Below are 12,938 nucleotides of genomic sequence, written 5' to 3'. Positions count from 1 at the left end.
ACATCTGTGGTGTCATCTAAAATCTGACATTCTGCCTGTGGACAGATGTAATGATGTTTACATAAGGAAGTACAAAGAGGTAAGAGGAAGGAATTTGGGTGGCACTGTATATTCAATTGCAAGGCAGATGGCAAACCGGCACAGATATGGCAGTCAGTCATCAAGACCCGAGTCAGCACGTCCGCTTGAACACAGCTCTTAGGTCATAAGAGATTGTAAAGTAACCGGGGGAAAAGATCTGTGACTATAGGTAACCTACACCAGTGAGCCAATAGTGTGTGGAGTTGTATATAGTTTGGATGTATATGTTTGTATATTTAGCATATCCTGATGTTTTAGGCCGTAACCTGTAAATATTTGTGCATAATCTTTTCTTTACTGTTGCGTTTCTGCAGATTCATAATTTTTGCAGATGACATTGGTTTAAACACAGATGCTGTCTTTAAGGGAATGTTTTGTTGTACATTGTGTGTATTGCTATACTTTCTTCATGGCTTGAAGGTTGAGCTTCAATGTGAAAGACGTTCAGATCAATTCAAATGATTATATTGAGTAACATCTTTGGTTAACTGAATTAGCCGAGTAAGTTGAGATGTTTTCTCAGGTTCTATAACACTCTTGTTGTCATTTTACATATGGGAGTGGTGGTGTTCTGTACAGTAGGTGTAGCCTCGGGTGACACACCCACTGGACACACCGTGCAGGGAACGCCAACAATTTATCCACTTATCAGATTGTTTACAAGTAAACTAGATTTTCATTAATCGGAATGTTTTTTATTTTGATTAATTCTTTTCCAACGACCACCCTTCACAATATCACACGAAAAAGTAATTCAACACGGATACGATGGTCCACGAATGATGTTCCACTGTGAAAAAGAGGAAGTGATAGACATTTGTCTCACATTGTCCATCAGAGCGCATACAGACATGATATTTTCAGGAACTCGTATGGGAAGTTAAATGTTCTTTCCCTAAAATAGCTGCTATAATCCAAGGCACATTAGAAAAGTAAACATCTGAAATCTAGAGCTAAATTTAGTCCAGACAAGGCCTTCAGATCAAGAGACTAAAAAGCTTGGCAGCCTCTCCTTCGTAACCAAATTATAGGCAAACCGGTCGACATTTGACTGCTCTTGGTATTCTGTTCATGGGAAATATTTCGCTTGCACTTTGAGGCTGAGAACTATTCTTTTAAATCGCATGAAAAACGAGTGCATTCTCATTGTCCTTTAAGAATATGCAAGAATATAATTTCAATAATGTGTTTGCACACACGCCACTCGGAATGATATCCATATCTGGATGTGTCAATCCTCAAAACATCCTTCTGTGTACCTCAGCATTGTGAGAGACATATCCACAGCAGAATGCTCTAAATTGAAGCCCATTGTTTGGCCTCCTGTTTTTATGGTGAAGGTACAATAGCCTTTGCATCATAACACTGCCGCAGCCGCTGTTGTTGTAGTATCGTTGCGTGGCAGGCTGACAGCTCGGAGTTGACAAAAATCCAACAAGGGACTCTTGAGTAAAGACGCATGTTTCTTGTGGCATCATGTTGGTAAACATGTGCGCACGGTGCGTGCCTTTGAAAATGACTTTGATTGGTGTAAAATAATACTTTTGGGTCACGTTCAATAATGTTTATGCCGTCACCTGAAACATGTTTAACTATAGTCAGAGGATGATAGTAAGCCAAAAGATATTTGCTGGGGATAAACGTTACACAGTAACATATCAGTCACAAACAAACATCACAGAATCCTTAAAAGATGTAAATATAATATAATAAATACCGTACATGTAGCCTAGATATAAAAGTTTGTATAGGTGGGAAGAATTGTGACATTTAAAGAAAACTACTATGTGTCATAACATAATTATTTGACCCTCACAAAGTTTTAGTGGATTGAATGGTTAAACGGGAATTGTATTTGTTTTAGCTGGTGATGCGTCGTCTCTGTGATGCTGTTAATGCTGACTGACAGGGTCTCTGGGAACGGTGCGTCCAGGCGGAGGTTTGGAGGAGGCAGGAGGGAGGAGCTTCACAAACTCCGAGTCCTGTGACTGAAAGTTTACAGATTTGGGAGTGAAAGAGAAGCTGAAGCTCGATCTACTGTCACTTTCTTGCCGCAGATCTTTCTAAAGGACGCGCACTTTCGTTCATCTTATCGACCAGGTACGTTTGCGCGTCTCCAGACTCGAGACTTGACCAACTTTACGCACTTTATAAAAACTCTTCCTCTTCGTTTGGTAAAGCATTAACCATTAGGCGTCATTATTATTGTGGCTTATCTCGCGTTTTATTATGAACAATTTCTATTATCTAGTGTGTAATAGGTTTTATATTGCATTTTTAAAAGGTTGGGCTGAAAAATCAAACGTAATATAAATATACTTTGTGCGTAGTTGTGCGTTTTAAACAAAGGCGTTGTAGTGGTGTTTTGTTATGTGGATGCTTGTTTATCAAAACCTTTTTATTTGTTTTATCTCTCTTTAAAGCTTTCCTCCCACACCCACCCTTGCACAGATCTTTATCTCGTTTAAGAATCAGTCTGGGTTTATTTTCCTCTGCCTTGGAAATAATCCTGTCTGTACTGGTTGACAAGCTGTCTAGATATTATTTGAATATCATTGGTGTTTTAACAACATGAGCAGGTTCTGTCCTGTATTAAACTGACGAGATGGGTCCCATAGCATTCCGTATATGTGGCTGCAGCCTACTCAACAACAGGAAGTTCTCATCTCTTGCTCATTTTGCAGAGGATGCATTACACTGGTCCGCCAGTCTGAAAATTGTTTAGCAATACTTGCGGGGCTTTGTGTAAGCATCTCATTCAGAGGTCCAATGACATAGTCTAAACAAGGCGGGCGCTATTATCCCATGCCTCCTAGATGTGTGCTATGCTGTTACATATTAAGATTCTCGGTGGTGTCGTCCAAAGTGGATTTGGTGTTTCCGCGCTCTTAAAATATTTGCGGCGTGGAATCACCGGGCATCAACGTTCTTATTTAGTTTAATTCGTTTCTGTTGTGGGATTTGGAAGGGAGGATGCTTTGGGAATTTTTCAGCTGAGAATGTTGGGGGATTTCGGTGTTCGCTTAACCTCGATTGTTCCTGTTTTAGTTTTGGCAGCCAAACCATAAATCCAGACACGCCGAAGGATGCACGCACGGTACTACTTATTGCAAACTGTTTAACACAACCGCACAGGCCATGCTTCATATCCTCCTGTAAGGCGGCTGCATATTTGGCTGATTCTCCAACCAGCTAAAACAATAGCGTGCATGCAGCTTAGTACAGAATCTGTCATATTCCGTCTGGGGAACTGGTTTTATTGCTCTGACCTTCAGCTGTACGAGAGCTTGAGAAAAAGTCTGAAAGCAGAATAGAGGAGTGATGAGACATCACGGTATCTGCGCGGACAGTGAGGCGTTGTGCACGGAACACTGCGGAGCGAGACGGGGCCAGTAATTGGCCATGAAACTGGATCTGATAACAGTGTGGTGTTTGGAAAATATGCAGGGAATGCCCTCGCCTTAAAAGGAACATATTGAACACGGTGACCGATTATTGGAATAGCTTCTGAAATGCTAAACAGGCCCATTTTGCTCCTTATGGGTTTCTCATGGGCCTCAGAGTTAAAATTCTCTGATAACATGGGTGGCACTGTCCTGCATTGCTGCAGTTTGTTGGCCCTCACGTTTATAGACTGTGTTTGAGTAAGTCGGTCCTTCAGACACATTTTGCCCTTCAGGTACTTATTTACTTAGAGCTGTTGGATTTACCAGAGCTTGATTTTAATCTCCCTCGAAAACATGCATCTAGATGAGCTGATAATTGAATTAGCATGTTTGCGTGTTAGAGGTTTCTCTTAAATGTGCAACGCTCTTAGCACTTGACCACAGTCAAGCTATTGGTTTTCCACAAAACATCCCCAAATGACTAGGGAACAGACATGGAAGATTCATAACCATCACTTGGATGCAACTAAAGCATATAAATAAAAAACATATATTTCTGTATCGCAGAACTGAAATCATATTTATTTTAGATATCTCTTACGAAATCTTTCATTTTTCATTGGCACGGTTGACATGCAGCGGTAACCTCAAGAGATGCAACCCAGCTGCCCCTCCCCTTTTTCTCTCCTCTGCTTTGAATCCGATAGCCTGTAATTTAAAAGCGTCGGATCCAGGAACCGCGGTTGTGTAAGACAGCGATGAGTGCTTTCGGAACAAACAAGCTCCACAACGACGGTGACGATCGGGAGACACGGCGAAACGGAGGGCATTCCTCAAGTGTGAAGTCAGGGTCGTCAGAAACTTTCTCTTGTTTATCTAGGTCCCTGCAAATATGCAATAAGTGCCGCAGATGTTTCTTTAGTAATATATAAAGCTAAAATTCCTTTTATATTAAATCCTTCTGCAGCGAGGGTGTGTTTTTTTTGGTGTGATTTGACTTTGCGGTGTGTTTGTTGTTCTTTTGAGACTGCAGGTTTCAGTGGAAAAGTCTCAGGGTGGAACGACAAATGTGCCCTGGGGCTGCTTCTGTGGATTGTCGGCTTACAAACAGACCACTGATTTGCAGTGATGTCAGGGGGATGATGGGTGACGGACATTTATACTTCACCACTTTCTTTCTTTAGGACAGAAGCATGTTAGAGCCCAGCATCCAGATGATTTACCGGGAGGAACACGGACATGTTTAGCCCCAACCCAAAATTGTTGCTAAAGTCAGGATCGAACAAGAATGCAAATGTTGAATATGTGTTTCAACAAATTAGATATGACTACAGGGCGAAATTGATATTCGTGAGCAAAGTCGATACATTTTATCACTTTATTATTTAAATAATTGCATTGTAATGTAACCAAACAGATTTTTTTTGCTGTGGTCTCATTCTCATCTGCAAAAACATGCACAGTCGATTTTCCCATCCTCAGCCGACTGAAGGCCCATAAATCCCTTCCCCACCTCACCCCGCTCCGGCCCTAAGCTAAACAAACAAATCTAATTGAGATATGTCCATCCGAAAGCACTGTGAGGAATTAGAGCACACATTTAGGGTCAACAATGATGCACAACCGCAAGAACGCATGAAAATTGACGTTGATTCTCGCATGAGGTCATGTTGATGCCGAGGATTACGTTGCAAGCGTGCCAACGCTCCCGTAAAGGGGACGAGGGAGAGCCAGCAAGCAATGATTCGACGGATGCCGATACCGATGAAGTAACAGCGCTCTAGCGAACAGCTACTCAAACAGACTGAACTCCTCCGACCTCCTGGCCTGAGAAAACATGCACGCTTTTCTTTTCCTCTCACTGTCAAGCCTTACATGGTCACATCTACATGCATTCGTATCGAGAGCCAAACCGGGTCAAAGAGCCAGCCAGTTTGGTGATGCGATGTTGCAGTTCGCATGATGTTGAGGTTGTCAAGTAACACGAAACAACCTCAGGGATGGTCGCATTGAAAACTGGTCGCTAGCGTAGCCATCGGCGGTCTTGTTTGTGTGTTTGTTAATGCTTTAATAGAGGTGGTGTGTGTGTGTCTGTTAATGGTAGCAGCCAGCGGTAATTGTTTAAGAGTGCCTTTATGGACTGAACTCTTTTCTTCTAATCAGAAGCATATTTACGTGCTAGCATGCTAGCCTCGGCGGGATCCTCAGGAATGCGAGGCGGCGCTGCACGCACCCTCTTTCGTTCCACTTCACATGTCGTTGCGTTGTTCTTGAGAGCCAGTTAAAGTCTGAGATCAAAGAAACCAGGGCTGTCATTCAGGACTCTCTTCCTAAGTGTATCGAGCATGTTAAATGAAATGCGTCTCCGCATAACTCAAACTGTACATAATGTTCATTATAGGGGGTCAGCGTGAGAGCTGAGAGGCACAGCGTCCGTCCACACAGTCTGTTTCTTCATCGTGCCGTAGCCGACAGCTTGCACGGAATCAGTTTGAGAGTTTTTAATCTGAAGTGTTCTGTGAAAAGAGGAACTGGCATTCGGGAGAGACTTGCCTCATGTGAAATGTGTTATTAATGATTCCCCGTTATAATCGCTCACGCTATTAATAAACATCTCAGGTCTGGCTTTCTAAAAGTAGGTTTTATTACCCTTCAGCTGTAGTCCAAGCTAGCGTATGTTGCTGTTCGACTAATGAATCTAAGCAGGAGGAATTGCATGCTGGGAATTTACTTGGTTGGTGTCCCGATGGTCGATAAAGATCAGAAAGTAATAAATCAAATCAAGTGATTAAAAAGTGGGAACCGTAGAAGTATACATTGTGCATGATATGTGGAACAGGAGCTTTGTCTCAAAACCTTGTAAGCTAACTATCTTTTATAAAAAAAGGCTTTCCCAGAATGCACCACAACAGTTGTTTATAAGACAAGATTAATATAAATAGACTTGGTTACCAAATCCAATAATAAATATGTCAAAAGCCCAATGGAGCGAAATTAGCACTTGGCGACGATGTGCCTAAAACAATAGCAAACAAGACCTTGTTTATTTCATCCTGGTCTGATGCGGTAAACAAAACGGCGATTCAAATTAACGTCAAGTCTGATGTAATTACAGACCCATTATTGCTAATGACAGATACACAAAGATTTCAAAAAAGTGGGCGAAGCAGTTTTGTGTCTTAGGCTTATTATAAGTTGTGCAATGCTGGATAGGTTTTGATGAATGCGATGGAGCTCAGTGTGTGTGTGTGTGTGCGTTGGGTTATGTTAGGCCAGCAGACCTCATTATGGTTTGTTTTAATGAACATGGCCTGAGTAACTAGAACAATGGGCACTTGTTACAAACCCGTCTGGCGGTCTGCTGTGTGTGTGTGGTTGCAATGCCACTCAAATCCGTGACAGACGTCTGCGAGACCACCACGGATAATGGGGGCTCCATTAGTTCAGGTTTAATGAACAGGAATTGAGTCGCAGATGCCCGGGCCCTCCTTAAACGCAATCGCGAGTCATAAAGGATCTATGTCAACTCAGCCAATGTCAGTAGACTCTTCATGGGTGTGTGGTACAGGTGTGTGATGGTAAATACGCCGTCTTTGGAGTCGCTCTAGTGGTACGGGGGATTTCTGAGTAATCTCATTTCCAGTTCAGCCACTAGTTACGATCCGACCACCAGAAACCCGAAACCAGCCCATAGCTCCAATATTCAATTATTTACAATTTCATGCTTGCCTGGGATTTGTGTTTTTCTTGTGAATGTAAAGATTACGCAGCGGACGTCATGATTTATGCAGCTTTTTCTTTAAATGCTGTTTCAAGAACGGAGGGGCGCGCTGATTCGATCTGCATGACCGAGAGCGCTGGCAATCAAACCGCCGCAATATTTCGCTCGACTTAAATAGAGGAATTTATCGTAAAGCTAAGTGCACGTGACTGCGTGTTGAAGAGGAAGAAAAGAGCGAGTTTTCCTGGAACTGGCAGAAAGAAAGATTTTGAGGTTTCCTGAAACGCAAGTAGCTGCACAGCCCTGTGGCACTAAACATAGACCTGGTGATTTTACCAGACGTCGCTCGACACCGTGACGTGGATGTCGCATCGACGTGGGCGTCCATATACCTACGTCGCCAGATTTACACAAAGTTGCCGTCTCTTAAGTGTCCGCAGCGCTCAGACCCCCTAAAAACGCTGGCCTGGAGCCATGCTAATAATAACAGCCAGCAGAAATATGCTCAGAAGAGGGGAGATCCAGTAGCGTAGCTGGAAGAGAGGGGCACGGGAAAGGGTTCAGCATTCACACAGGAATGTGTGATCTGAGGAAAAGTCACAGAGTACAGCAAAGCTGCACATGAATGTATTTTGCAATGAATGTGAACGCAAATGCTTTGCGAATTAATTTGTGAGACATAATCTGCGATTGCAGTGATCTTTTATTGAAGAAAATATGTTGGAGCGTTCCTTTGGATAAATTTGGACTCTTTTGTCGTCGTCTTTCTTAGGCTCCTGACAAAGTTTAGACAGTGTTTATAGCTGGCTGCTTAGAAAAGGACACGATTTACTTAATCATCCTATTGGCATAAACACATGAAGGTAACTCTATCGCCCCCTTGAGTAATACCGCCCGAGTCATGTGTTTGCAAAGCCTTGGTGTCAACGTAATGTGACGTGTACGGTCTATTTCTTGTGTTATGTATATTGTAAATTAAGCATGTACTTTCTTTTGGATGTCAAATGGTAGAAAGGCTTTGTTTCTTGTTGCGTCTCTGAGGCTGTGATAAAGATTCTTGCGGTTGCATTTAGTTTCATCCCTCACCAGCGAAGATCTTTCACTGCCCGTCGTGAGCCAGACATGTTTTTATCTCAGAGGGCTTTTAGCCAGTCTTGCTTTTAGTTAGCGATGACGTACATTATGTGCGTCCATTTGTTCAACTGTCACAACGCGTGTTCTGGTTGTTTGCTCACAAGAACTGTTTCCAGAATTTCTGAATGATGCTTCCCATCTCACAACCTCATGAATTCCAAGTAACGTCTTTCGGTGAGGTCATCTAGACGGATGCTTGATCTTATTTCTACATAACTCTCGTGAGGAACGCGGAGGCCTTCGGTTTTCATACAGTAGATTATTTTTCTATCAATCAATGATTATAAGATCTAACAAAACGGCACATTTCGTTGAATCTTGAGCTATGAACGGTGATGATTCATTTTGTAGCAGTATGGAAAAAAATGTGTCCTTGGTAAGCGAGTGTTGTCATTCCAAAGACTTGCGAGACATAAACAAACATCATGACAGAAGCTGGTTTTGAGGGCGCTGGGATTAAGGAGAACATGTCTTACATGGAAGCAATACAAACCCAAAGACTGACGCGCGCGGCCAACATGTGTAAGGCACGACTAAGACATGTCTCCCATGTTGATGTTGAATAGCGTCTTAAATCACTCAGTTCATTGCTTCAAGCGATGTCACGGTTATCCAGCAGTGTTCGACAGGCACGTTTTACAAGACACACATCCGGAACTCTTTAGCTTTGAGAAATACATTTTTATGTTCCATTAAACGCTCCAGCTAGTGTAACAGATGGGAGAAAGGACACATAGGGTGTTTATATTAATTGCGATTAAATGCAAATGTTTTAATAATTGTGACCCTGTCTGTGCAAACCCAGCTGAAATCATTTTATTTGTGATTTACTGATTTCAACATAAAATCACCTACGTAATGTGAAGAGCATTACTGAAAATATAAAATCTTTACATTCATTATTTATCATATTGTAAACAAAAATTTTTTTACTTTTTGAAATCATTACTAGATTTAGCTAATTTATTTTGGACTTTACAGACAGGGTCACATTTGGAGCGTTCAAAAACAAACTTGACATCCCAATGATACACCGCCGTACACGATTGTTTTCTGTATGATATCCTGCTTGACATCACGGTGAGCTCGTTCATGCCAAATCTTGATAAATGAATGCATCAGAATTGCTGGCACAAGCATATTTCATTTTTAATTGGTTGTGAAAATGCCTCTTTTTACAATATATGAATTTTAATCCTCTATAAAACTACATACGTTTTTAATGCATAGACCAACCATATCATCAAATCTCAGTCACACGCCTCTTCAACGCATATTCTGTCACAGCTGTATCTTCATGGCTGGATATTTGATGAATCTTTTTTCCACTCACAGTTATGTAAGAAGAGGCGCAGCTCTTAAAGCTAAAACCGCTCAATCTTGGACAAAAATGCTGGGAGGGAAAATAACTTATGTGCCATTTTTTCCTCAAGTGCAGAATAGTATAGAAGAGTGTTTGAATGTGGTTTGGGACAGCTAGTACCCTAGCTAGTATGATGATGCTGTTTATTGGCCCTGTGGAGTGCAGTGTTTAAATATGAGGGCTCTATCTGACTGCGCAGCATGTTAGAAAGCTTTGAGTTTTTCTTTTTTGTATGCGTGTTGCTTACGGGAAAGAGAGCTTTTTCCTACCATATTTGGTCATGTGGAGCCACGCCAATAGGCAGCAGACGTTTGATGCCGTACAAGCATCTCCATTTGGCCTTTTTCCTCTACTTTTTTTCACTTTTGAGGACCTCGCATGCCGACACTCGCTGATAGGGGTGCGATCTTTGGACGTGCATGAGAGGACCATTTAAAATCGGCGTTTAAAAATGCATAGCTTGAAAGCACGTGCGCATCTGAAATGCATTTTCAGGAGCGCAGCTGCTGTCGTGTAGTAATAAATGGCCCTGGGTGTAATGAGTTAATGGCTATGAAAATCGCCCATTCAGAAACGGAAACGAAAACGTTTTTTGGACATCCGAAACCTTTGTGCTTACATTTTTCTTTTTTACTTGGTGTAGGAAAGGAGGAGTGAATGTTTTGTTTAAATGACGACTGGTGCGAATTCGAGAATGTTCGACACTTCAACCAATTCCTCTTGAAGAAATAAATATAAAAGAAATACTACTTTTATATCAAATTGAAAACTCTTTGGGATTTTGCACCATTTGCATCTCACTAACCCAGCTGATGTGTTTGTCCTATACCTTTTAAAATGAACAAAATCAAGAATTACTTGATGAAAATGTTAATTGTTATTGGAGTATTTATATTAACTTATTACATTTATGGATCTATTATCCGAGAGCCTTCAATTGCATTTCGAATAATTCAAGTGGATTGATGCATATTTGGTGTCTTACCAGGTAACCGTAGACCAACAGGCCCAAAGTGATTCACAGGACATGCAGACGTGTCGGGGAATGCAAACCATTGTCTGGGAATGCAGGAATCTGCTTTTCCATCCCCAAGTGGAAATTAAATGATTCAATGATTTGGATTTGCTTGATTCCTTACATTAGAAATTTGTCTAAATTTGGTCATTTATGGAAAATAAACCCAAAAATCAGGACCCTGACATGAAGCTCATGTTTCCTGTGCCACCTTCAAAGGATTTATTTTGTGCTAAAACAGCTGACTCTACAATACCCCACCACGGGTATTACTAAAATAATGGAAAAGCTTTACAATGCCAAACAAACAAAATGAAGTATTCCAAAGACTGACTTTTATTAGTGATCAGAATTATGCCTGCAGATGAAATGAAGTATATTTGAGGGAGAATGTAATATGTACTGCTAAATCATATTTGTGGATTCTTAAAATAATGCCTTTTAGAATCAAATAAAAACGTTTGATTTATTTTCTGAAGAAGTTACATTTGGGGCATGTAGGGATAGTGAGGATCGTAAATTCCTCAGGTCATGCATCACTGCTCTTGCATTCAGGACCAGGCGTTTTCATAACTTAACCACGTTTTCTCCTCTCTTCTCCACTTGTCTTTTCTCTCTCCTCTCCTATACTTGCATATCTTCTTTGCCCAGTGACAGCCATGAAAAGCGGTTGCTGCAGTTCCTGCCAAGATCTCGTCTGAATTTATAGCAACACATCCTGCTCTTCTCCTTTCCTCGCTATCTCATTCCTTGGGTTTTTGCTAAAGATACTGGAGCTGTAAGCATGCTGACGCAATGGAGACGTGGAACCTGCCTTCAACAAGCCAAAAACTACCACCTCAGTTTATAATTTAGATATTTGAAATTTACAGCCCTCCAAACGGACAAAAAATATTGATGACTCATCTTGCACAACGAAGACTTTCGTCCAATTAAAAGCTTTCTAGTTTGACAATACCCCTCACCACTGACATATTTGGGACCTTGTTGAACATTAAAGGTGTCCTGAACTTGCAGTTTTTATTGTTTAATACTATTGTCTGAGGTCATCTTATGATATTCACGTGGTTTTTACATTCGAAAACAGTAAGTAATAGGCTATTTTCTACCCTCCGTTTTATGGACGTGCCGCATTGAAGACTTGGAAGTAAACGGCCATTGCTATGATTGTAAAGCAGTTTGCGTAGTAAACTTTGTTGGAGCCTTCTGTGAATTCGGTTAGACTCATAACGTTAGGTTAGGCCAAATATCTGCCTTTGTGTTTAGCAGAACAAAGAAACGTATACAGGTGTGGGACAACTTTATTTTTGTGTGAACTATCCCTTTAACTGTACTTATAAAAACATCTCAGTATATGCACTGAAATGTAGATTTTTTTAACCGTTTGACCTTCTGTAACGTTGAATGTCATAGATATATTCAATCTAGAATGCTCAGCATTTATATATAAATCTAGATTTTCAAAGTCCATTTTTGCTTGGTTCTCTGAAGGGCCTGTGGGGGTACATAACGTAAGGTCTAGAAAATACTGCCTCAGCGCATCCATCCCCTTCCCCTCTTAAGAGCTCTGAAACACAGCAGGTCTTTGAACGTCTAACACATAAACACAGCTGTGTGTTAATAGGAATTGTTTGCCTGTCACCCGGTTGTTATATTGTACACGGACCAGACCTGATGCTGGAACCCTGCCATCACCGTCCTGACACTGTCCTGAGATCTGCGGTCGTGTGCCGACCAATCAATCACCTGCCTTTATGGGACAGTTCGGTTTTCTTATTGCTCTCAATTTCCTGCACATCCCACCATAATTCTGTAAGGGGTCTATAGTCGTCTTCTCGTAGACAGATGGATGAACAGTATGGTTTTGGAGACACAGGTGCACATACTGTGTACATTTTCGGTGTTGCTTCAGTGAGATCTTCATTCTTTGCTCAACCCGTGTTGATCTCTTTACAACTCTGCAGTTTGTTGAGTGAACAGCATTCAGGAGGGAATTCAGTTCTCTCGTCTTCTCAGTCTTGGTCTTCCGGTTTCCTCCTGTCTGTCTGACTGACAAGCGTCTGGAATCTTTGCATTTTTAACCAGGTTCAGAGGGCAATCCGGCATGTTCCAAAACCAGCAGTCGGAAAATGTTTCTTGAATTATTTCAACGCTTTTTATTGCGACAGTTCATCATTCGAAAGTTTGTTTTGTGGTCAGACTGCTGTTTTATCATTATGTATGATCAGCACGGTCTAG

General features: G+C 41.4%; 1 protein-coding gene across 8 annotated transcripts in view; it reads left to right on the top strand.

Annotated features, from left to right (window-relative positions):
* The first annotated feature begins 2,049 nt into the window (after positions 1–2,049).
* Positions 2,050–12,938, top strand: part of cald1a (caldesmon 1a) — a 35,066-nt gene continuing 24,177 nt past the window's right edge. For 5 of the 8 annotated variants that reach the window (XR_013786507.1, XR_013786508.1, XM_079454184.1 and 2 more), the window contains exon 1: positions 2,065–2,181. The gene's annotated coding sequence lies outside the window, so the exon portion shown is untranslated. Of the gene's footprint in view, positions 2,182–12,938 lie in introns of all 8 variants that reach the window. The other 3 variants (XR_013786506.1, XM_079454185.1, XM_079454186.1) reach the window with 1 other exon arrangement.

The sequence above is a fragment of the Barbatula barbatula genome, assembly GCF_947034865.1.
Source record: "Barbatula barbatula genome assembly, chromosome: 4".
Classification (NCBI taxonomy): Eukaryota; Metazoa; Chordata; class Actinopteri; order Cypriniformes; family Nemacheilidae; genus Barbatula; species Barbatula barbatula.
The sequence above is the reverse complement of the archived record's forward strand: the minus strand, read 5'-3'. Positions and strand labels throughout refer to the sequence as shown.